Below are 27,472 nucleotides of genomic sequence, written 5' to 3' on the forward strand. Positions count from 1 at the left end.
ATGGTCCGCATCTTGTGCTTTTTGACGACCTTAATAACGTCAAAGGTCCACCTGTAGGTCATCACTGGTAATACACATTGGTTGTAAACTTTCGTCTTTAGGCACAGAAGAATATAGCACAAGATGTTTCGTAGTTGACCGGCCGAACTTCAGCTGGAGTTGGACTTACCTAGTTTGACTTTTGGCCATAGTTAAGTTATAATTAAGACTCAACAATTTTAGATATCGAGCTTGCGACTATAGGCAAGACATGGTCGCTGGAGATTCTGTTTCGTTTTTGGATATTTAAAACTTCATTGGGCTTTGAAAAAACGCTTAGACTAGACCTCCACATAGTGTGGTTACTATATTACTCTATGACTCCTATTGTAACCTCGATTAGATACATTATTTATTACCCGGGATCGGGAAGCTGCCAAGCTTAGTCGGATGTTCCATGACTCTGTTTGCATTACGTTAAATGCTAAAGTGTCTAGGTATACAACTTTTGTTGCAAACAGTCTACAAGACGGTGACGTTACCGTAACTATTTTTTTGTTGCCAAGCAATATTTTCTGGTCTTCAGAGTAATCGTTGTGCCTAGAAGTGCTAATTTTAAAATGTTTGTGTTGTACATTGTTGTTAAGTGTCTCTGTCTTGTCAATATATAAAAGAAAAATCTAGATTCCTAGTGCAATATCTATATAAAAGAAATTTCCACCCAATCTTTCTTAATAAGTTATCTGAAGAAACGGTTTTGGCTTAAAGACTTGTAGAATTTTGTAGAAATATTCCTTTCGCCGGTTAGAAGTCAGCTAAGAATGGTTTCCACTCTCGACTGGGTTGAGGCGGAATTCATTAAAAATGAATATATTAAACTATAGTCTTCATAGGTACAGAATTTTGTTGATTGTAAAAAATTACTTAGTTATGACTTTTATAACATAACACGCATGAAATGCAGTGCGGGCCACGCAAAGCGGACGGACGACAGCTAGTTTTTGTACATACCTATGTAGCTTATACAATGCTTCATGTTTTTATCTCTCCTACAATTACTAAGTCACGTTTCTTTGTCTCCTTATAGCGCACTGAAATTGTGGTAACCCTACCTCCGACCCACTTGGCCGGCCTCGCGATGGGGTCAAGTCGGTTCGGCGCTTACAGCCAAGGCCATTTCACCTCATGTACATTGCGGGTTTCGCGGCGCGGTGGCATGTTTACTGCCATTCGGGCATCGATAAAACTTTACGATGGAACTTTATACCTTCGGCTTGGTCGCAATAGTTTTGTTCGTAATGCCTTCCTGTATATTTTGACTCTATGGAAGTAGCTTTGGCATAGCTTCTGTTCTGTTCCGGTGTTGATTCACAATACTAAATAATTACCAAAAAACGACTTATATCGGCGCCGGCTTTATTAGTAACATATTGTTGAGTTGTAACTCTTTTAACATAGTTTTTTTTTTATAACGACTCCTGCTATAGAGGCCTCTAGTTCATCCCTATCGTATTTATGGGACAGGGCATTACAATCTTATTAATTTTTTAACATTTATTCTTTTATTTCTTTTCTCATCTTTCATTCGTCGTTTGATATTCTTTCTTCTGTAACATAATCTCAAGTGCCTGGCAAGTTAGAATTTTTTTTGTGATCATCCGGTCACTGTTGACCTATTGGCATTTACATATTCTGAGGGCCTGCGAAGCTGACGCAGATGGCAGATAGCCCTGTTTCGGTAGCAAAGCTATAGAACTCCGTCTGTAACTTCGTAGAGTCCCTGTATACTACTGTGTCACCAGATTGAACTGTTCTGTTTATTTCTTCTATTAAGTATGTCATCTGTGGTACTTGCAAATAAATTTCCTTTATTTTCTTTCATACTAAAAACAGATCATATAATGTAATAGTCTCACATTCATTATTCATCAGAACTGGCCGGGGAGTGGAAGTTTTTCATTCGTGCGTGCCATGGAGGTTACAAGCAATAACTGTTTAGTCCATAGGTCTTAAATTTTTAATAGACAACAAGACACCGACAAGTCCACAATATCGCTTATTTAATTGCCTGCAGACAACCAGATAACTTTGACAAACTACTGTTTGTAAGGTAAAGTAGACCACGTTGACAAAAACCTATTTCCTGGTCTGATCAAGTCAGGTCAGTAATTGGAATTGTCATTGCTAATGCCATTAGGAAAGTAGAAGCTAACATATTATGGAAAGAGCTTGTCGTCGATTCCGTTAAAGCTTTTCAAGGCGGACACTGCATTCAGAAATGAAGCGATGATTAAGAAGAAGAGCTCTCTTGTAGAATGTTTTTCGTTTAACCCTCGCAAATTGAGTCCTCGCGTTACGCTTGCTTCATGCACCCATGAACTTATTGGCTGTTAGGCCGAGACGAATCCCTGTATGCTTTAAGAATATTTAAATTTTTAATATAAGAACAATATAATCCCTGTAAGAGTTAGTCTTATGAAAATAAGCTTCCAAATATCATTAATTTACAAAACAACTGTCAACTAGATAGCTGCGATTCTATTTCCAAGTGGAGGGGATTATTTCTCACAGATAAGCAATCATCTGTGAGACGTAATGTTGTCAGAAGATAAACAATGTACACGATAACACGTTACGTACGCTATAAACAAATGTCACATAACACATGTAATCGTAATTTAGAGAAAAAAAAATTAAACATGAAAAACAGTGTAATAAAATTGTGACAAAAAAACGTAACCTCGAAACGTCAACGTCCCACGACTTTTTAATATCTCCATCGCGATCTTGTCTGCACAATTTGCGAAGATCTGTACGCTTCCAAAATATGAATACCTTGGACATGTAATATAACTTTGTGTATGTAATTGATACTTATATTTGTGGTAAATATTATCTATCAGTTCACATGGCACTCCGAATAGATGGTCGAAGAAGCTTTAAGGTTCTGAAGCGGAGACCACAAACCTATAAACGCAGCGTAGCACTTTAACCCAAGGTAGACATATGATCTTGTTAAGGACCGAAGCCGCTTTCAACCGGTCTTATTGGAAGTCTAACAGGGAGGCCTATGTCCAATCACGATAATCTATAGTGTAATTGACCTCTTATAATAAGCAGTACGAATAGAGACGACAATAGATTTATCTTAGTTTTTTTTTCCTCCTTAAAAATTAAGGCTCAGCTATTTGGAATTCGAATTTAACGACTAGACAAACAAAACAAACAACTTAACCACATCATTTTAGTCGTAGGACAAGATTTCCTAAATGATGAAGTATCCATGGTCTTCCGATAACCTGAACAGAATCGTTTGTCAAACTTGTGCGCGGGACATCTTGCTTGCCGGCACGTGTACCACACGGTTATCAATTTTTGTTTTTAATTGAAGTTTATCATCTACTGACATTACTACCGATTGCTTTTATAATACAAAATCATACATAACGCTAGGTTTGTATTCGCATCCAGTAGTCATGAGATTAATTGTATCTATTAACTTTAACATAGATCACCCTCTCGCTAGAACAAAATAGGCGAAGCGAAGGTGGGTAAATGAATTGAATCTATTAGTTTTTAACAAAGAAATCTCTCGCTATACATTCACATCTGTTTGATGGAATTGTAGGACATCGGAAACGTACGACAGCGGTGTTCAATTAAAAGGCCTTTGCCAAAGATGCAATGCAATGTAAAGCTAGAGATACATTGGTAAACTTAAAAGCGTGATTTATAGCAGAGTATTTTAGTTAGTATAAAAGAGGAACTATCACTAACATTTCGTCTTGTGTCATTTGTCAAACAGAACATAAATTGTCCCCGCTAAAATATTCTTTTGTTGTTAAGAAATAAGCCTTTTCTCATATGTAAGGAAGTAAGGAGATGTTTTTGGATTTTTGGTTCTAAAGTATTGTAAGTACTCTTAAAGTCTTTGCACCACTCCAAATATGTGTCTGCATAGTATCGAACCCGTGGCCTGAAATCAGTAAGTCTCATTTTAATTCGTATATAAAGAGTTGTATTGTTGTAAAACATCTTTTAACTTGTGGATATTGAGGTAAAAGATAAAAGACAATGTCTTTTCTACATTTATATCGCTATCTTACAAAAAGAACTAGAATGTCATGAATTTGTTAGTTTTTATACCGTGTGACGACAACCTACTCTATAATACTTGCGTGAAAGTAGTGTTTTTATGTACGCCTTGTTAGGTTAACAAATTTAGGCTTCCTTCTCGTAAGGAGACCGTAACGGCTATATAATTTACCACTTGGGTCGAGTTTTTGGAGTATTGTTCTAGAATCTTCGAGTTTAGTTTAAACGTTTTTCATGATTGATTGTGAGCAGAATGAATGATATATAATTTACACAGAGTATGCATCTCGTAGGGAACGAAACTCGTATTGTTTCACGCTTTATAGAAAATTGGTCCATTATCCACTCTTAATATAGTTACGTGAAAGACAGACTTCTTTTAACGCCCCGTCTACTTAATAATACGTTCATATACAAGCATGGTATGTGCACATACGAGCAGTGGTAAGGACTGAGATTTGCGATCGCAGATCGTGGATTCGATTCTCGGTATATAATCTTATATAATTCACATTTTGTGCGTCAATTATATAGAATTGTAACTGCTAACAAGAAAGTTTCCAGAGCATGGTCAGCAGCATTCTCTGCGTACCATAATACCAGACTGAGATCGCCAAGTTGCCTGAGAAGCGTGGCGATTATGGTATAACCCTCCGTAGATATCTTTGGGAGAGGCTTATGCCTTGAAGTGGGCGTCTGTGGGATAAAACGAGGATTCAAGCACGCGTGCAGACGACGGTCGTTGCGGCCGCACAGTTGGTGAGTGGCCGAATCACGAGCCGGTATACGTAGATATACGCACTAGGCGCTCTACTAAGTGGACCGACAACACGATCAAAGTTGTGGGCAGGCGATTGGTGCTGGCAGCGCAAAACTGACCTTAACGGAGTCCTATTCCTTACAGTGGCCGTCTATCCGCTGACATAAATGTTTGAATGAACACAAGCATTCAATATTAATAATCAGTATATATTTTATATAAGATAGTGTAGTTAATGTCCGTTTGTTCACTAACTTATTAGTTCGATAGGTTGTAAATGTGTTGGCAAAAAGAAGCGTGCGTTAAGCGCCCGAGCATAGTTGACAATAGGCGCTCGCGCAAGTTAGGTTTTTTACACTAAAGGTCTGGTTATATAGGGGTAAGATTAGTCTACAACTAGATATGGAGCGTTTTCTCTAAAATTGAGTTTTTTTTTTTTTATTGAAATTACATTAAGCTTGCGATATTCATTCGTTTTTGAACGATCAGTTGAACTTCCAAAGACTTTTACAAGATAAGACTGATTTCATGGAAACCAGCATCGACTTCAGCTCCTTCGTATTGGATTTTATCGAATTCAAATAATTATTGCTTTTATAAATGTCATCAATACTTATTTATTTTCAAACTTCACTAACCCTTTATACTGTGCTAGAATCTCTGTAATAGGTTCTATATTGATTAACTTTTTAAATTAACTTAATAATTCAGAGGCACTACAAAGAATTTAATATAATAGCACAGTCAGCCTACCGGCTATAGAGTTACTTAATGAAGCCCAGAGAAATATAAGCGAGAGTCTATCTCCAAAGAAACACTAGCAAATGTTTGAACTGTAATTGTAGTCAAACTCGAAAGAGAGAAATTGAAAATATATGCGTAACTTATCTATTCCTCTAAGAGAAAAGGCCACTTAGTAAATGTACTTAAGCGGATTATTTTCCAATAATTTTGCTGGTAATCGAATTATACAAATTACTCCTACGCGCGTGCCTCATTACACGTGTTCAAGACAACATGCCAGAGCATTGTCAGAGATAAGAGTTGAAATGTTGCCCGACGTGACTCATTCGCTGTTTATATCTTTACGGAATTTCGAGATATTTCAACAATGTCTACCGTGTGCTCGCAATAACACGCAATTTATTTTTACTACCTAAACATTAGTAAAAAGAAGAAAAAAAGATTGGGCTTTTGATAAAGTTACCAGTTATTTCAAATGTAATGCTGAAATAATAATATTTACTCTAGAATTTGAGTTTATTTGAAATTGTATTACTCAGACAGGAAAGAAAGAAAAAGTGTAACATTTTCTGAGTGATCACTTTATTGATTAAATGTACAAAAAATTATAATTTTGGGATCTAATTTTAAGAAGCAATTATACGACAACATATAAGTTTGTAAAGCCTGAATTGTAAAAGTTCGTAGCGAACTGTCAAATACCGATTGTTTTAATTTACATTATATTATGGGGACCGGAAAGTAATGTCGTTTCTGTCGACATATTTTACAAAAAAAAACCCGATAGACTTTTTCCGCTCCGGCATTGAAAATTTGTATAATGAATGGCAAAAGGTTGTTGATAACGAAGGCGAATATATTGTTGATTGGAAATAAAAACTTGTTAAAAATTTAGTCGTGCGATTGTAACTTAAGAAAGCGACATCACATTCCGGTCCCCCTAATAATTTGTTGTTTTTGACAATTTTTTTTGCCATAAGAACCTTCTACTTGAATGAAATCCGTATGATATACCTTATCAAAAATCAAGAGTTACAGAAATGATAAATAACGTAATAAAAATATACAGAGGTTTCCATTTGTTCAAATCCCAGGTAAAAATAATATGATGCTTATCAACAGCGAATTTGAATAAAAAGCCAATTCAAGTACGCATTCGCAATCGGATTAATTAATTTTTAATTAAAATACCGCCTCGTCGCTTCCATTTTAATCTGAACTGGATCACATATCACCTGTTGGCGATAAGGGTTACTAGGCTTTCTGAACATTACGTTCGCACCTTTAAAAATATTAAAATGTCAGTTGCAAGTTTATATTCTATTAGGATTGCAGTATAAGAACAGCTGCAATTTTTAGTGAATGACCTCATAGTTTGACTACGACGATGTAATGAATACACAAAAACTATATGCCACAAATGGTTGACGATTTCTACTACAGCCTGGTCCACAAAATTGGTGAATTTTGATATTTGGCCGAATGTCTCCACTGTTGGGACACAGAGGAGGTACAGGCTATGGTACATGCAATACGCAAGCCCATTGCGAGATAGAGAAGTTTAAATATACCAGGTTTTGGTGGATAACCAACATAGGTTATCCAAAAAAAAAGTTTCATTCATGTCTTGCAAAAGTAGTGCTTTACAATATTAGCGGTTATCGTGTACTTAACGCCGCACTTATGTCGAACTTCTGTAGGAGTTCAGTATCAATTAATGCTTCTCGGCAACCGTTCATCACACTTTAGACCGACCTGTGCTGGATAGATTGGAGGGCTCAAGATCTAGAGGTCGCTGAGCATTGCAAGAAACTGATTAAGTGAGAATCATGAGAAAAAGAGAAATGCCAGGGCACTGTGGAAATATCGCGTAGTGATCTCAAGAAAGGAGAACATTGTATGTGTGCTACAGAAACGTTTGTAGTATTTTATTGTTCGCTTTGTCGGGAAACAGACTTTTTTTGGGAACTGTATATGTACGAAAATTCACCACGTAAATGTGTAGATGTCTTACGTTTTACGGATTTCACCGTATATGAGTAGATATCTGACATTTTGGTAACAGATAGTATGCGGATTCCCCGTTTTGCAAGACTATTTTATAACAATTTATTTTATTGAATAAGGTTTATTGTTTACTGAATCTGCACTTGATTGTGATATATTTTGTTTACATGATTATTCTCGTACCACCATGGTATACTCTAAGTAAAAAGTTTTTTTTTAACACAACCAAAAATTTATTGGAGGTCTCCTTTATCTCTCTTTGCACTCACTATTTTGTGTGCTCCGTCGTATTTGGGGACTTTTGCGTGATATTTATTTAATCACATGCTCTACATTCTAGCAGGAGCTCACAATAGAAATCTTTTTCCCCGGCGAGAGGTTGGCGTATTCTCATTTGAATCCACTCTAAAGCTAATATCTTTGATCTGGTTTTTGAGCTACTTGTTTGTCTTTCGTTCCATTAGAGCGACACCCACCTGTTTACTTTCCATTGCCTTTTGAGCCACCCCCTGTCTATTTATGACTTGATTGACAGTATCTCAAGTTTCTGCTTAAATATAACTTGAAGAACGTTTTGGTAAAATATTTAAGCTTTCAATTGGGCCGTTAGATTCATTTTGAAGATTAAGTCGAGTTTTGGGAATGAAGCTCCGCCTAGACTTATTTCATCTTCGTAATTTCACTGTACCTAGTGCACATACTTTTAGGTTCTGTTCTAAGTCTTCCGAGGTCAATTTGTTTTACGCTGCTGTATGACTAGTCCTCATTTGTTTTGTATTCAACAATATCTGCTGCTTAGTTTAACAGAAGTGCACTTTATATAAGGATCTCATTATTGTACTAAAGTAGTTCTTTGGGCACGTCTTACAGAACCAGTGTAATAAGCTTAGGCGATAGTGTCTCCCTGTCTAGTTCGTTAATAGTATGTTGAATAAAATTTAATTTCGTTAAAATCTGAGAAGAGGAAGATCGTCGTGCGTAACATTCCAGCGCGCTGTCGGGCTGCTTAAGGAGTGTCTGCGGACACAAAAAACGTCCGCCACAGACGGACGGTCGGCCGCTTCTAATTAACTCGGAACTTGTTTTATTTTATACCACACTATTTATATCGATGCTGTAACTTACGTTATGTGAATCTATTTCGAAGCGCTGCTAATGAAATTCCGTTGAACAACAGCCGATTAAAGAGTATATACTTTATTTATTTAATGGAATCAGGCGATACCTCGCGGAAGTCCATCCTAAGCAAGAAAGGAACAATATTTAGCCACTTCCGCACATGCAGTGGTAGTCGTGCAATGAAATGCACCGCCCGCCAGCCCGCTGATAAATGCGTATGCGGCAAACAAACACAGAGACTCTGTGTTTGGCACTAATCGGTGAAACATAACTCCTGAAGATGCCCCGTGGAGGGGTGAAACACGTGTTGAGTAATTTGGTGGTGGCGGTTGTGTGATTCGCGTTGTTTGCCGCATACGCATTTATCAGCGGGCTGGCGGGCGGTGCATTTCATTGCACGACTACCACTGCATGTGCGGAAGTGGCTAAATATTGTTCCTTTCTTGCTTATCCTTTATTTGTCACAGAGTACATCACGGGAAAATTATTGAACAAACAATGACGCGGTTTTCATAGATTGTCAGCTCATGGCTTATAAGTTACCATGGTCTTGAATTGAAAGTACTGAACTGAACATTAAAAGTTTATATGTATTCATAAAGATAATATTCTTACTGCAATGCATAAAGTTATTTGACAACGTGTATCTCTACCCTTTGTGAGATGTGGTAAAGATAATTCGCATACGAGCATAGAAACAAAACTATATATATTTGTTACTAGTTGTAGAAATCAAAGCATTTAAGTTACTGTCTAAAGCAGTGTTTCCTAACCTTTTTTGTGCCATGCCCCACTTAACCCTTTTTAAAATTCTCACGCCCCCCTGTGTTACATATATAATTTTTATATTACAGCGAAAAGATTAAAATCCATTTTCCAATAGCCCCACTTAACAATTAAATTGTCCCCCTATGAGACATGGGCCCCACGTTGGGAAACACTGGTCTAAAGGATATAAAATATGCTTTGTTAATATATGCAATTGATTCTACTGTCTTAAAGAAATTAACAGCTGCAGAATATTACATTATAAAATGTAAAATATTCAAAAGTAACTCCAGTTGCTGTAATGTATAACAACATAAAATATTTCTTGTTATTTCTTTTACACCCTAAAAGTAATTATAAAGTGGTTTTAAACTTGTTCATACTTGTTGCCATCGACAAAGTTTTTATTTGTGTAGTAAATTTGGGATGAACATGACGCGCAATAAGCGCGTCGCCTTATAAACCTGCCTCGTTATTGCTAGCGGGCGTACGTTAACGCAAAAACAATGTCATCTCCGCCCTTTTAGCGTGACTCACATTTGGGTCCGGCCGACGTTGGACAAGTTTGGAAAGCTCCGTACCCATCTCAAGTTCGTTGACTTAGTTGCAACTCGCTGCGGCCACTACTGTACCGGTCAGCGCTCGCGGCGCCGGCCGTCGACCTCGCACCACTGAACAGCTGATTGAACACGTGTTCTACCCCCTCCTACGACAAAACAAAAACAAAATTCAAGAAAGGAAAACTTTCAAAAACACTTAATTTATATCGATTGTGGAAAGACATTAAGTGTGATCGTAAATTGATTTCAGTTTCGTCCGAACTAAATCCCTTGTGTTATGCTTATGTCGCTACCCGCGGACGTGAGGACCAGTTCTAAGAATAAACAGTCCTCTTTTTGTCGTCTGATCGACTTCCCTGCCCACCGAGGGGTGATGTGAGCCTTTGCTGCGCGGATTTATGAGTTCTTTGTGTTTATTTATGTACGCCGATGTCTTTATCTCTCTGTACTTCAACGCACTTACTTGTATTTACATTTCCTGATATTGGGCGTAAATCATACATGCTTTCTTAATGTACGCTTATATTAAAAGTTTTTCTTTTATTTTGTGAACAATAAAGGTTTGTGTTCATTATAGACTAAGTGATTTATTGAAATAAAGACGATATTATGTCTTCCAGCAAATCCCTAAATGTTTATATGTTAGCTGCATTAATTCATAAAACAATTTACTGTAAAATTTGTTAAAATAAAAGACATCTTGTATTTATGAGTTGATAAAGAGTATATAAACAAGTTAACCAAAACTGTACACTTCAAAATCTTAAATATGAATTAAATTAGTGGTAGTAAACATATTTGTATCATCAGCGACATTTTTTTGAGACATTTAGTTTGCTATATATATTAGACTAGATCAAAATCACAGACAGCCATTTGAATTTTTATTTTTAGCGACATTTTTAAAAGAACCTTAATCCTTGTCACCGCACTTGAAAGGTATGATAAAGTAAAGTATGTTATTTCTTAAGAGGGTACTTACACGTTAATAAAAACTAGTTGTCAAGATTTACAAAAACTTTATAAAAAAATCTACCTTTTTTGTGATCCCCTAATTGTGCCGGTGTGTGGACACTGCCTCTACATGTCTTTTTGCGAAGTCACTAAAAAGTCGGTGGGAAATGGTCGTTTTAGTTTGACTTTGGAAGTCATCCTTGCATGTATGGAACCGACTAAAACAAACCAGAAGAAATGTATTGGAACATAAAGTTATGACATTTTACTAAAAAAATAGCTGTGTAAACACTAATTAGTTGTTACTTCGCTTCTTAAGTTCTTCCTCGTAGCATCGAATTAGTTTCCTCGTACAAGTTCAATAGATTCTTCTTAGAACAGCTAACTGTAAAACGCCGCCATGGGTTACTTGGCGTAACATCCCTGCTTGGAGATCGACCGTTTATAATCGGTCCGATCGTATTCCTTTGCCTTCTTTGCGATACAAAAAAAAAGACATTGATGTGGCGTATTTCCTGTAATTTATTTTGAAATTAGATTTCGACCATAATCGACATGCGCATTATTTTCAAAATAATTGTATAGATAAACTATGAATAGAAAAAAAAATAGAATTCTTGAGGAAATGACAGTGACGTCATTTAGACCGGACTTATTATCTTCAAGAACATTGAAACCTGTAATGCTAATAGCTATAACATACTATTCCCTGGAACAAAAATATACTTCAAGACCGCACAACTAACGTGAACGAGAACTATGACGTCAATGAAATAACAAGGAATAATTTCAAAGGAAATGTGTATTCGTTGGTCAATCTCTCCTTATGGTGTAGAAAAATTTAAGTCTGTTAAGACCATCATCAGCACATTACTGAATCAGGCTACCAGAGCAGCATTAGTAGTATCATTTAAAATTTGGTTAGGTCGAAAAAGGAATCTGGTAGGTGATCGCCAATACATTACAAGGAGAGACCTCCTTAATCCTTCGATAGCTGCAACATGTCGCCTGTCAGTGTCGTGGACGAATTGTTCAAATGATAAGTGAAATATTATTGTTTATGACCCTGCGGTCTGTAATACATCCAGCGCAAGCGATTTTAAAGTGTATTTTTAAGGTTATTCGATATTATGTAGCCTACTTTATTTCGGGCAGATATGACCCGTACGCACCCGGGGAGTTCAGATATGTCCATAGGCAGTTGACAGGTTAAACCTCCTACTCCCATCATCAGCTTCGGATACCGTATCCGGCCCCTGTTATAGCACGATGGACTTCGCGGTGACTCCATTACATATTATTTGAAAAGTGTTATTAGTTTTATGAGCATACGAGTGAGTAAGATATAGTATGTATGTTAAAGCTATATACATTCTTGTGCGAAAAATATCACGTGATCTGTCTACTTATTGTGCATATATAGATAATGAATATGTATTGATAGAACACGAACACTAGCGGAAGATTGTGTAATTGTACTAATAACCGTTAGAAAGACCTGTGGTGATGTGTGTTCGTGGTTATCGCTATCTATACACGCGAGGCTGTAATCTTCTCGGCTTTACAGTCTTTACAAGTGCTTGTAATAATAGATCCCACACCATACGGACAGACTACTTAATATTTAGTAATTTAAATCTACGGTCTTGTACGTTTATTGACATATGAGATGTTCCTTTAGACAACTGTCATTCATTTTAGCAGTTAATTGTAATAATATCAAAAGGTAGTCGGCGTTTCGTTTTTACGTATTGTAATTTCACATAGAAACATTTTTTTGTTATCGATTTCACCGCAATAAATAAAAATGGATATCTGTGCGTATGTAGATACATCATCACATCCTCACTTTCGAGGCACGGATTTAAACCCAACGATTTATTTGTTAAATTGCAATTAGTTTGGCTGATAATAAAATAATACTTTGAAATGTATGGCATAGACGATGCGTTTTCTTCGTGGTTTTGTTGCGTCGTCCTGCTGGTGGGTCTTGCCAAAGAACGACCTTTCCGGCAGGTGTACGAATGTCATATGGTCTGTGATATTTCAACACTTAAAACTGCCTTATTATTTCTGTTTATTAATAATGATTGTAATATGTTTTATTATAACTCTATAAAATTAACTCACTCGATAGACTTTGTATTGTCGTATTGTATGATTTTTTGGTTTAGATTGACGTTAAATGTTTATCAGCCAGGGTGTTTAAATTGACCCATTGATTTGTATGGGAAAAGTAGGTTTGTAATTTATTAGTTGCGGTTTTTACATTTTTTCTCTTAATTAAAATCTACCTTAGGGATAAAAGTTGGATTAGCCGAGTAATAAAAATAAATCTGGCACTGAAACAGAGAAATCCTTTGGCAGTGCCGATCTCGCGCCGGGTCGTGATGTTTTTGTGTTCTTTTTATTACCTTATTTATTCAAATGGTACCTGAATAACAGCATTTGAATTCTTTTTTTGGCTTCTGACTTACTCCCATGTTTAAGATACTAGCAGTGAAGCGGTTAAATTTTATTTATAAAGATATATGCGAAGACGAGTTTAAGTTGATAGTTTTCTATAAGTGTCGTTTTAAAATGAACATGGCAGAATAATATTTGATCGGAAAATACAAAATCCTACGCAGAGTGATTAGACCATACGTAAGGCTGTTTCTCTTTGTGAAATAAAATATCACGTCTTGTAAGAATAGATTACTTTTTCACTGGCAAATACGCGATTCGAACAAGCGTCATAAAAACATTCGCTCTGAGATTTCATATCTTATATATCTTTATCCTTCAAAGGAAACTTGCATGACAGTCGAATATTATTCGAATATTCTAGTTTACGTGTTAAATCCAATGTCGAAATCCATAACGCCTTATTTGTTTTATATAACAGTTATCGCTTTGATTTTATAGTTTTGAGACCTTATTTGCGAGATCATTCCGCCTCGTGTCAGTGGCCGGTAGGCTTCGACGGGTTTAGCTAAAAAAAAACTAACTCTAGTGAATTATAGTGAGTTAAAATTTTAGTCCGACACACTATGCTGGCTTTTACATGGTTGGCTGCGCTTTTTGTGCTTCCCGTCTTTACTTTTTGTTTTATCGCGTCAGCGTCTTTGGATGAAATCACACCTCTGTACATGATATCGCATGCTTGATGGTGCTGCATGAAAATGAATTATATTATTCTATTTTTTTTATTTTCAGTTTCTTACACTTATATACAATGTTGCTAAATAAAATCCAGGTACTCAAGGGCAACACATATTTACCGACCGATATTATACTAGTTGCATGTTAGCCAATGATTTTTGTAAAAATAATTTTTCAATGGTGTAAATATATATCATTTGTAAGATCTTTTGATCTTGATTTTATTATATTATGTAAGTCACCAGTCGAAAAAGTCGTTTTCCATTAAAGGTATTACCTACCTTTATATAAAATAGTCAAATGACTAATGTCTGCACTTACCATTTATTACTATTTTACTAACATTTTGTATATAAAGATGTTGTCTTTAAAAATATTGTATAATCGGCAGAATTATTTCAATTCATTTTGCACACGTATGCGACGTTTTAGCAGTCACAACAAATATGGTGAAACCAGACAAGGAATTATAGTCTTTCGATTATCAAAAGATCAAATGTTAGTGAATTCCCTGCATAATATACATTGTTTGTCCTCAAGTGATCGTACTTTTCGTCTTGATCATTTTTAAATTAATTATTTAGAATGTAAATGTAAAATTTTGTATTGTTAAATAATAATACATTTTCAATTAGCCAGGTTATAGTCTTTCGACTCTACGACTTGATGTAGAGAATGTTTGACGGCATTTACTTCGTGCCTATTGTATTTGATCAAAATTGTATACATATTACTAAGCAATTTTGTCAAAGCATTCATATTTGTATTTAATCTTGGTTAAGAATTAAATTTTAAACGTTTTATGTCCTAAATAACAAATATACTGATAGAGCCATATGCGATGTTTTATATAAGTATATTGTTTGCGTATTTCAGATTGTTATCAATGTTATGAATTGATTTAAGTGTATTAATAATAAACGACAATTACTTACAAAAATATGTTTTATGAATTTGATACACTGGCAAGGCTGCATAATATGATTATGTTTTCATTTTAACAATTTATGTTCGCGATATTTTTTAATATTTCAACATTCCATTTTTGATTTTAATTGACGTCAAATGTGACACCGAAAAAACATGTATTTTAATTTATTCTGTGGTTTATGAATTGAGGAGAAAATTGTTTATGTACACACTTCCTTTGCAAGTATTAAATTTTTCGCTTTACAAAAATATCGTTGTGCCTTGAATAAAAGAATCTTAACTCCTAGGCCTGCACGATTTTTGCCAATTTCAAGCCATAGTTAACCAGAGAATCCGTCGCGTGCCGTATCATTCAAATGTTCAACCGTGTATCTGAACTAGCTCAAAATGTGTATTTTGCATGAGATCTATATTTAAGTGCAACGAATGAAATTGTTAAATAATAAAAACTTTACCAGGTACAAACAGTAATTTAAAGGCGTCTAGGGTTTTTTCAATTTATCTGTTAACAAAATAGTTTATTATTAAAAAGTAGATTCATGAATAAAAAGAAATTTAATAATGAATACATAGTTAATAAAACCTTTGGGCTATAATCACGAGTGACGCGTGGTGAAAAAATTGTGCCGTAGATAAAAGTGATGAGTCGGACTCGTGGTTATAAGCCAAATGGTTAAAATGAGGAAAACAAATTGGAATCAGCTCAACTCAATAAATTTCGCTTATTTATAGACTACGATATTAGTTATACATCTTAGAAATTCCTAGTTATGACGTAAGGTTTTTAGAGACTTTTTATGCAGTCCTTATTCAACGCACAAAAACTAGCTAATTTTTAATTTTCAATTTAAAAATAAGGGTTGATTGAGAGGAGTGAAAATTTAGGGTTGTATGTATTTTTGTATGTTGTATCATAAAAAAATAAAAACAAAAAATTTCGTCAAAAAAATAAAAAAAAATTTTAAGGGTGAACAACCCTTATCACTTAGGGGTATGAAAAATAGATAGTAGCCGATTCTCAGACCTACTAAATACGCATATAAAATTTGGTAAAAATCGGTCAAGCCGTTTCAGAGGAGTTCAAGTTCGAACACCGTGACACGAGGATTTTATATATTAGATATATATTTAATATGTAGTAAGTTCAAGTGTGAGTGCCTCTGGTGGTAATTCTATGTCGCGATTGCCGGCGCAGCACATTGGAGCAGGTTCAACAACCAGCGCAGCGCCGGTCGCCCGGGCGCGGTCAGTGATGCGCACGCGACGCCCCCGACAGCTCATAACTCGCTCGCTGATGGCTCGCTGCTCTGCTTAATTGGAACTCAGCTATTTTTTATCGCCTCTCAAAGTGATATATGTACAGACACACAGGATTCTAGCATTATTTTGTTTACATACATGATTGTTTATAGCTGTTAACACTAATCATACCAACACTTACTAGGCACTTATTTCTACCATAGCGGGTCATATGACTTAACTTTACATTTTCTATAATGTATGGAATATAGTTATTAGGAACGATATAAAAATTGAATTAATTATAGTTAAAAAAAATAGCATATTAACCATTTCTATTATAAACGCAAAAAAATGTTAAAAATGGGTCATTTGACCCGTTATGGTATGTTTAGTGTTAAAAGAATGAACGTATAGCTCATTTAACAGAGAAAAGCTTCATAGCTTTTCTACATCTATTTCCAATCACCATGTATAAAGTGTTGACTCTGAAATTGTTTTGGAATGCGACAGATCAACATTTAACAGTAAAGTCTTCAGGGACAGATAGTGAAAGACAATTATTTTTAAAATGTAGTAATACAAGGGTTCAAAACGCTTACTCTCACCATATTACTTTAAAGTTATTAAATATTTTTGAAACCATAGAATTTTGAATAGCATCACACATTTCAATTGACAACAAATAATATTCCCTAGTTTAAAACGTTTGCACAACCAATCATCCTGTATATGTACGTACTAGGTTTTGTCCGAGTGTATAAAATTTGCACGAAGATTATTGCGTACTTACCAAATGCGAATTATTTTAATAGTCAATATAATTTCTGAAAATTTTATATAATTTCTGTGCAATGTGAATTTTATTATAATACTCATTAAGAACAAACAAAGAAAAGAGATTAATGAATACGTTAAAAGAATTATTAAGCTCTTGTTATCAGAGATTTTAAAGCTTTGGTTAGTTTAATTGATGCAGTTTATTTACACCACCGACCACAAAACGCAGGTGGACAGATGACACAGATGACCTTCCTTAATTAGTCTGCGAACGCCTCAACCATTCAGCTCGATGATCGATGATCTATTCTTGAGGCAGCGGATGGCTGTATCTAGCAGTGGACATGGTGATGATGATTTTGTTACTCTTTTCCTTCGCTGCGCAATGTAACGATTAGTGTATTGGTACATTTCTTGCTATTTTGAAAACTAAGTTTTTTTGTTATATATTTCATACAAATATCCGTTGCTACGGCGGTTCAAAAAGAGGTTCCTTCTTATGTCGTAGACATTATTCGGTTGTTATTAATTTTGTAATAAATATTACACGCTTTTAAAAACATTTCCGTCTCTTGTGTATAAAGGTAACTTTGAGGATAATACCCGTTTTAATTGTCTGTAATTGTAGCGACTACAATTAATGGTTTTGCTCGAGGTCTTGATTCTAATTAAATAATGTCATTCGTCCTATTTTATTATGCGACCTCTTTTAAGTAAATAAAATACCGCTCCTTGAAGGCTCTATAAGTAGGATAAAACATTTTTCAACAAAGTATTCCGCTTTTACAGTGCACGCTAGCTAGATTCACGTGGATATCCGTACTTTTAAAGTTCATTATGTTGAACGCAGATGCTATGTTGCAAATGTTGATGATAATAACATGTGTAGCACATTTGTTTTAAACTATGTTTGATTAAGAAACTAAAGAGATGGCTTCAATGAGTTACTAAAAGGTTAATTAAGTAAAGAAACGATTACGGTGACATTACTTTCGTTTCTGTCGACATATTTTACAGAAAAACCGTAAAATTTTTATCGGCACGGCATTTAAAATTTGTATACTAGAAGGCTAAAGGTTGTTGATAACGGAAGACAATATATCGTTGATTAGAAATAAAAACTTGTTAAAAATGTAGTCGTGTGAATTTAACTTAAGAAAGCGACATTACTTTCCGGTACCCCTACTTTTTTGGATGTTTGTACTCAAACATTTATAGTTTACCGTCTCGCTTTGTACAAGTCCTTATTTACTTTACTAACCTATTTGCATCAAAACTAACTTTGGTAAATTTACATCTAAACTTCGATCTTTGATTCATACAGAAAGTGTCGTTAGTTCATTTTTATTTAAAGCCGTCTGTCTGCGTGGGTCGCTTCCAAGTGATAGTGTGCCAGCTTATTAATATGTATGGTCCCATTTTAAAGGCGTATTGTCTACTACAAGTCATGACGTAATTAGATAAGCGTAATTCGTGATTTGTAGCTTGTTTTTCTTTTACAATGTTTCTGCATTCGTAATAGTAGTTTTACTTTTAATTTTTTTCGTTTATACTTGAATATTGTTTATAAGGAAAGTTAGTAAAGGAACTTGTAAAATCACGACTGCTGTAAAATTGTAGTCAACAAAGCCGTTAATCTTATAAAGCTAAGTTCCAGGTCATGGGAACTTTCTACTTGCTTACCCTTCTCTCCGTCGCTGTCCCAGTTTATTATTGTATTAGCGTAGGTCACCGGCTACAGTAACCTAACTCTGTTAAATAAATTTTCTACCTAACTTTGCATAAAATACTATTGAAAAGTTCGAATATAACATACATTACTTTTATTCTAATATAAATGGCACATTTGTTAATATTTTTTTAAAACATTAGTTTGTTCGGTACAAATACTATTTCACGCCGTTATTAAGATATTGTCACGGTAGCTTGACAGTCAAATGAGCCATTAAAGCTATTTAACTTACTTTTAAAAATCTTTCTGTTGGTTTCCTGAACGCAACTATATATCTCTAGTTAATTTTTGATTTGTGGTACATCTTTTTTACCATAGTAGTACATAGCCTAAGAGATACACATCGCTAAGCCGGCGTAACATAGCTCAAAAATTTTCGAAAAGGGTCACATTCATTGAGGCATATGACGTAAGGAAGTCATTTCTATTACAAGACCTAACCGTTAGTGCCGTGAATATTGCTTCTGTATAGTACAATCTCAAGTTTTAATCTGACGAACTTAGTCCCGGTGCTCGAAGGAATTTTCCATTTTAAAATCCTGCGCTGCAGCTTAATGTAACAGGCCTGACAATCAGATACTTTAGTTAGTAGATAGACTTGAAGTGTTAGGCGAAATCGTCATTTAAAACTTCTGGGCATTAGGAAGGCAGGTATTTTTTTTCCTAGATTGTGAGATATGCTAAGCGTCTGTTTGTCAAAAGGTGTATTATTATTTGGCTCAGCCATTTTACCATTTTGGATGGACGGATGTTATATGACTCAAAGGCATCAAGTTTCGATTGGTGCTAAAATCGCTCGATTTTAATAAAAAGGCGTCAAAAACTAGTCATCGTTTCGCAACCACTTTATTCGTCTGATATGGCTCATCGCGATTTCTTTACAGCAAACTCAAAATGCCAATGCGAAGATGCCGTTTTGACACGACTGATGAGATAAAATCCGATGAAGAAGATCTTGAAGGTTATCCCGGAAAAAGACTATTTCGACTGTTTCGAAGACGGGAAAAAGCGTTGGCGCGTGGATTAAATTGTTTTGGAGGAATAAATAAAGAATTCACATTTTAGAAATGAAACCATCTAACTTTTTGGTCACAGTACATGTCTTTATTTAATATACATATTAGCTTATTACGACATCTCTAGAACCATGAGGTTTGAGATTTAAGTAGGAATATTTTGCCATGTAGAGGTCCCATTGCAGGGTCCCGACTTGCACCCGCGATGCAATCGGGGTCGTAAACATTAGGTTCGCGAATCGGGCGCGGGACAAATAGCATAGTTATATCTATAACATGGCATGACCATGCTGTTTCGATTGAATGCACTGTTCGCCTCCTCACTTTCTAGCATAAAAGGTTGAATGAACCATATCGTGATACTAATAACGATCATTAAATAAGCGGCTCAGAAGCCATTGCGGTTAGGAATATGAAATAAATAATAATATTCCTAGTTATTAAAGGCTTTACTCGTTGGTTTCTTATTTCTAGGTTAGTCAGCCCATTTTTAGAGCTTCTGAATATATTGTATAATAATTTCAAAAGACATTGTGAATAAGTTCACTTTAATCAATATGTTTTTATATAAATTTCTTATCTTTTTCACCTGCCAAAGGGTATAAGTCCTAAAATTTTTAAGATGCGGTTATTATTTCAATAAATACTTACGTTTTTATTTACATGTCCCGTAAATATTTATGTTTTTTATTTATGTTTTTTTTGCAGAGTTTACACCTCGAAAAAAGACTACATTTTTCTAATTAAATTGATTAACTAAGAATTTTAAAAACTAATGTATCAAACATCATTAATTTTCTAATATAATTTTTGGACTGTAGTGGCCTCTGAACGGCTAAAATATCCATCAGCTTAATTTATTGGAAAAGAGATGACATGTCGATATTTAATGCGTGTCTACAGCACGATGTTTATTTGCTCAAAAGAAACGCCGACCTCTGTATAAGGACGTTGCAACGTCGCGTGCGACGGCTGTGTAAATTCGTTGAAATGTTTGTATCATGTCGTTTAATTGCATTGTCGCGTCGCGTGCGCCGGGAAGAATGCTGCCCGGCGACTGCATGCGTGGACGATCTCTCTAGCCCCTTGCGTTACGTAACTACACCTAATAACTATAAAGTAAGACGAAATACTCTGAGTGAATATCTCTGAGGCTATTGATTGCACTGTTATAGTGGAATTTCAAGCCTATTTCAAATATACAATAAAAATCTACCAACTAGGCAGATTTTTTCATGTTTTCGTTAAGGCATTTTGAAATTTGTAGAAAAAAATGAAAACATTGCAAAGGAAACAGTATTGTATATTGTACTAAACATCCGTCAATTTAAGTTATTCTAAGGTAATGTTTTCCACACTAGAAAATATAATTTAAAAAAAATATTTCGTAATGTTAGCAAGATATTTCTGGACTAAAAAAAGTTTTGTACACCCGCGTTTTAAGACGCTCGAACCCTACACGTGTAATTTGTATTGTTCATCTATATATGTAGGTATTTGTATATATATACCAATGTAAATATTTACATTTATATATTTGATTTGTGTATTCGATAACTAATTATTAATTGTGACAGACGCATTATAAGCACCAGAAATAAAAATAAACTCGCCTTCAATAAAAACCTAAACGCCTAAAATAAAAACGTCTTTAAAAAGTTACAAATCATTCATGCGTACACCCATACGCATACATGAAAAACAAGACGAAACAAAGATTGATAAATTTCATTTAAAAAAGCTACTGTTGAGTTTTTGGCAGACTTTTCTCAACAGATCTGCGTTCTGAGCCGATGGTAACTTACTCATGCGACGATTCAAAACCGCATATAACGCCAGCTACAATTATGATATTTAGAATTTGAATATGTTGAGAGCCTTTAGCCTACCGGTTTTCAGAGTTTCGTCGAATTGCGGAGCCGCAAGCTATTGAACCCTGCATAAAGGGTCACGCAAATTATAGTCGACGCGTGGAAATCCCCCTGTATTGGGCACGCCAGCGGTAACGAAGCGATGGCTAGTCGAACGAGTAGTGTTCAATGAACGCTATTGACGATCGTCATGAGTTTAAAACAAAGCGAAGCTATCAGGATAAATAAGGATTTCTCTGATCCGTCGAAGATATAACAGATCATATTATAAGCGACATGCGTCAATAGTACATACACTTCACGATATAATTTTTTTTTTGTAAGTATGAATAAATATGGTACAATATTATTGGAGTTGAGCCAGCCGCGTGTAAATTTAGCTTTAGTTTTTGACGCAATTTATTGCCGCGTCCATGCTATTTTTTATGGCTCGGAGATAATTTACATCTTACGATATGATAGCTATAGTTCCAAAGAGGTCCATGTGAACCCTCAGGAGTCCACGGGAAACTAGACAGGCGTCTACGTCGGCTTGACATAAAAAAGGAGGATCACAATTCGTTACCTACGAGGATTAATCTACTTTCTATAGTGAAGAACTAAATGTTGGTTTGACTTCACCTATCAATGTAGGAAAATATTTTTTTTAATTTAACCATCATATTTTTTATCGAGTTTTGGGAATGTGGTAGAAATAAATCTGTAGGGAGTTCATCGGAACCAGATGAATTTTAAAAATGGTTTATGAAATTGACGTCTGAGAATTCTCTGCTTTAGGGTTTAACTGTTTACTTTGTCGGAACACACTGTACAGACTGCTCACGACTATCGCAGATTATTTTTCGAACAATTTGTTGTTTAATTTTACAAGGATAGTAATAATAAAGGTCATCAAGACGCGACAGAATTGCCCGGAACAAAGGAGTTGTATATTCAACTAACTCTAGACAAATTTGTGAACAAACAACAGAAAACACTTAATAATTTTTATTATTTCTCCGTTTCATCATCATCATCATCAATGTTATTTTAGCCGTAGGACATCTGACTTAGATTTCCAATACCGGCTTCAAGTGGCTTGCATCCAGCTACTTCCGACCTTAACATAGGCTTGTTACATATTATTGATTTTATGTGTGTATACTCAAATCACATACACAGCTTTTGATTCGTGTATTTTTCCATCCCCATAGTTTTTCAACAGATCAATTAAGTGCTACAATTTCGAGCGTATTCTCCTTTCGCGTCGTCCGAAGGTGACTAGCTCTTGCCCGTACAATATACCAAAAAGATATTGTTAGTTGTCACTTTGTGGTTTAAGGTATAGCGTTAAACTATAACAATGAATAATAACTTCGGCGTCTCTTTATCTACAAAAGTAAACTTGGTCGATAAACATTACTTATTCGCTTCCGACTGACATCACGTTTATTAACTAAAAGCTGGGGAAATCCTGCACACTTACATTGGTTAACGAAAATGTTTTGGATTTATTAAGCAAGCTGTTATTTAGTTCATTATTAAGTGCTATAGCAATTTGAAAAGTGAAAGTGTAAATGCTCTAAAGGGCTCATTTGCTGGCAATTTGTCAATTAATATATGAACGTAAAAAAACGTTTTTATTTATAAAATAAGAAATCAGGAAATGCGTTTTCAAAATTCGAACTACTATATAATAATCATTAATTATTGTTTACTATCTATCCATGTAGACTTTGTACTGACAGAAGTTATTGGCCTGTCGCATTTTAATAGAAAAAAAGCGAAAAAACAATGTAAATAAACAGAAATAAAATTACAAAATGTTAATGTGTAACGAGAGAGGAATGAAAGGTCAAAGAGCGAAAGAGAATGAAAGAAGAAATGTGGAACAAAACCGAATGAAAGATCTTAAGATGTATAAATGAAGAGTAAGAAAATAAAAAAGATTGTGAAAAACTAAATAAATTAAAACAAAAAGTCCCTGTCCTACACTAGATAGGGGGTACGAGGGGCTCCCAATAGCGGGGGCCATAAAAAAAAAAAGAAAAATCAAATTAATTTAACATATTTCAGAATGATCACCGTACAGGATCTCAATTACAATAATGAATTAACAAATGAGGTATATCAGCCTTTAAATACACAAGGTGTTAACGTTTTGGGGTAGAGTTGGCGTTCCGCACACCCTTTATCATAAAAATGCCAACTATCCCGTACAGGGCATCGTTCGATGCTACGACTGGTCTCCCTTCAAAACGTATGACTTCGGTTGAAGTCGTTTTTTTTTATTTTAATGGCCCCCGCTCTTGGGAGCTCGTACCCCCTAATGTGTGGTTGACTATTTTACATTAATTAATTTTTCACGAACATTTTTATTTTCTCACTCTTCTTTCGTGCATTATATGATCTATCGTTTCTGTCTTACCACAATTCTTCTGTCATTCCCTTTCGCTCTGTAACGCCTTTCATTCATCCGTCGGTTTATATTGCATTAACACGTTCAGGGTAAACATTTTAAAACGCAAGGATGCGTCATCGTGTTTATCCGATCGATGATCGCCAGAGCTCGGGAAGCACGTTCCACTCACAGGTGCGTGTGCAATTAGTTTTTTTTTTTCGATTGCCACGACCTTGGTGGTATGCGTGCTTGTTATTCCAATATATTTAGAAATATTTTAGGAACATAAATGAATGTGAAAAAAAGAGAACAAATGTGTTAACTACCAGTGTTGTTCATACAATTTAAATGCAAGTTTAGGTTTTGCCTTTGTCAGTTTTGATATATTCATTTTATGACTCTAATAATTAATTCTAATGATTGAAAAAGTAATTATGCATAATATAATGCACTTGAACTATAGAGTTACGCTTGAAAAACAAGTATTGTCTAATTCTAAGAATATGCTTTTAAAAACTTATTCTGCTTTAATAATTAGGTTTACAAATTCTATATTTTTTTAAAGTTTCACCTTTGAACTGAGCAGCAAGAAGACTGTTTCATTTTGTATATATTAGTCCGTCTTGTAAGTATATAATGTTAAACAGGCGTATAATAGCCGGCAGGGCCAGCATTTGTTTTAGCAAATCTCGCAGAGAGTGATTTACGACGATAATGGTTGGGATCATCGCGTTAATCGAACAGTTAAAACTGAGTTATCTACTGTGTATAAGTAGCCTGCTATATATAGGAGCAGAAGACAGGAAAGGAAGGTGATGGGTATAAGAAGACATGTAAGTCAGGAGAGTGTAAGATGTTGAGACGTATGAAAGAAATTCTGAAGGATGTAACGAGAGAAAAGAAAATTAGAACGTGACAAAAAAAATTAATACAATACTAAGATCCTTTTCCTCCCTAGATAGGGATGTAGAAGAGGTCCCACAATAGCGTGGGCCTTATATGGGATTATTTTTTTCTATGTGTGAAATTAAATGCCTAACAATTTAATAAAGCGTTTATTTGTTACGGTGTCCCTGACACCGAAGTAGCTACTAAGGTTACTGAGTCAATGAGAATTTATTATTTAGGTTAAATTTGGCGAGATTTTCAATTATATTTATATTGTTCCACACTCTTCCGAGAATGACGACTTGCGGTAAGCTGATTATACAGTTAAGATGCGGACAGCGCAAATCTGGTCATGAGAATGTGGTGATCTTTTGTGGGAGGTCTATGCCTTGCAAGAGGCGTGTCGACTAAGGTTTTGGTGATGATGATGATATTAAGAAAGGGACTAATATATAGCTACTTCCGCTATGCAGCAGTAGTCGTGCAATGAAGTGCACCGCCCGCCAGTCCGCTGATAAATGCGCGTGCGGTAAACAATGCGAAACACAACTACCACCGTTAATTCACTCAACCCGTGTTTCACCCCTCCCCGGGAATCCTCAGGAGTAATGTTACACCGACCAGCGCCTAACACCGAGTCTCACATTTCTCAGCGAAAGTACGTATATATTAGTCCCTTTCTTACTTAGGATGGACTTCCGCAAAGTAACGCCAGAGTCTATTAGATATAGATGATGATATTTACAGTGTAATATTTGTGGATAAGTCACATATTTTTGTGATATTAAAAAAATGTATTTTAGAAGCTTCACAGCGACTCATCCGTAGCGACGTTGCATGTACATGTTACTACAACTTGTTTATTTAGATTGAATCCCTAATGTTTACCCGAGCTGCGGTTTACCAGTTTTCATTAGTCATATCCGCGACGTAACATCGACCTAAGGTAATTGTTAATTTGCATAAATCTCAAGCAATGGATAATAGACTTTATACAGAAGGTTACAGGGCAGTGTGTCCAATGATTTTCCAAATGCATAACTTGACGTGAGACTAATAGTGCATATTTTTTATTGCAACAGATCATCTAGGTCGAGTATTATCGTGGCGCTTATGTATGCTACTGTATAGTAATTATTAACTTTATTGATTAACAAAAAAATATAATATATTATGAATATTATAAGTCGGCGGTAGAACCGTAATGTACAATCAAACATTATTTCAAAGTTGACCGCTAAAACTGCGAACTTTTTTGGCGAACTTAATATTACTTAATAAAGTTATTATTGAGCGCAAGTAAAGTCACCTGTTAGATGTAAGATACTATGTTTTAAAAAAATACTAATAATGTGTATCATAATATGGTTTCATCGTGTGTGATTAGACTGGAACTATCCAGTGTTTTAGATACTAGAGTTCCTGTCTATTACATGGTTCACCAGTGTGTCCTAACGTAGGGCCCACGCCTCACAGGTGGATAATTTGATTATTAAAGGGAAATTCGAAAATGGACACAGCACGGGATTAACTCTTTCGCTCTGGGGCCATTTAAATGTAATGCTAGACTTCTATTGAAATTAACGAAATAAGCGATTTTTTTCTTTTTGACGGAACGGTATCAATAAATTGACTGTAATTATTATTATTTATTTAGATAAAAACTTCGGTTAAGACGTTACAGTACCGGGCGATAAATATTGCACATCGTTATCTCTGTCGCACGAAATACAACGATTCACAAAACGTCACATAGATAGTGTGGGACAGAGATAGTGCTCTACGAAGCCGAAATTAACCGATTGTCTCTTTTCAAAGGTCGATGTGTAATATTTATCGCCGGGTACTGTACGAACTTATTTCCCAACCCAATACATAAAGCATTCGTCTTAGACAAATAAATGTCGACTGACTTTTTATTAAATGGACGCCCTGCTTGTCTCTATTGTAATATGTGACATAAAGATACAAATAACTTGAATAGAAAAAACACAATAAAAAAACTATTCCGTAGTATTATACAATCGAAGGAACTCGCACGTATGTCCCTTGCACGACATTTAGTTTCTTACGGGGCACTAATTACAATGTTTTATGCGCCATTGTTTATATAAGGACATGCAGGTAACGGTCGCTTGGCATGTGCGGACAGGAGTCGAGTTATTATGTATGTAGCTCATCGGTCTCGGCTGTCGCGTTTAAGCCTTTTTTAGAATTTCTGGAATTTGACACGGGCGGGAATAAATTGGAAAAATACGTTGTAGTATGTAATAATCGCATATAATACCGTTCTGACTTTTAATATTATTTACTTATGTAACTTCAGTCTTGTGTTTATTAACTCCGGTTCATTTGTTTATAGACCTATTGGTCTATGGTATCAGGTGTAAGAGGCGAATACAAGGAAATTGGGTACGCGGATTTTCACGATGTAGTTTTGTGTTACTGCGGTACGGGGATGCCGGGGGAGGTTTAGCTTTTCCAGCTGGGATGTATTCACAGTACT

The 27,472-nt window shown here is 35.3% G+C and overlaps 1 protein-coding gene across 2 annotated transcripts in view; it reads left to right on the plus strand.

Moving 5' to 3' along the window:
• The window catches only part of Ubr3 (Ubr3 ubiquitin ligase), a 102,452-nt gene that overhangs the window by 4,871 nt on the left and 70,109 nt on the right, over nucleotides 1–27,472 (plus strand). The gene's annotated exons all lie outside the window — the stretch shown is intronic.

This window comes from Battus philenor, unplaced genomic scaffold, assembly GCF_028537555.1.
Source record: "Battus philenor isolate CCGP_79_NKW_IND1 unplaced genomic scaffold, ilBatPhil1.0.hap1 SCAF_13, whole genome shotgun sequence".
Lineage (NCBI taxonomy): Eukaryota > Metazoa > Arthropoda > Insecta > Lepidoptera > Papilionidae > Battus > Battus philenor.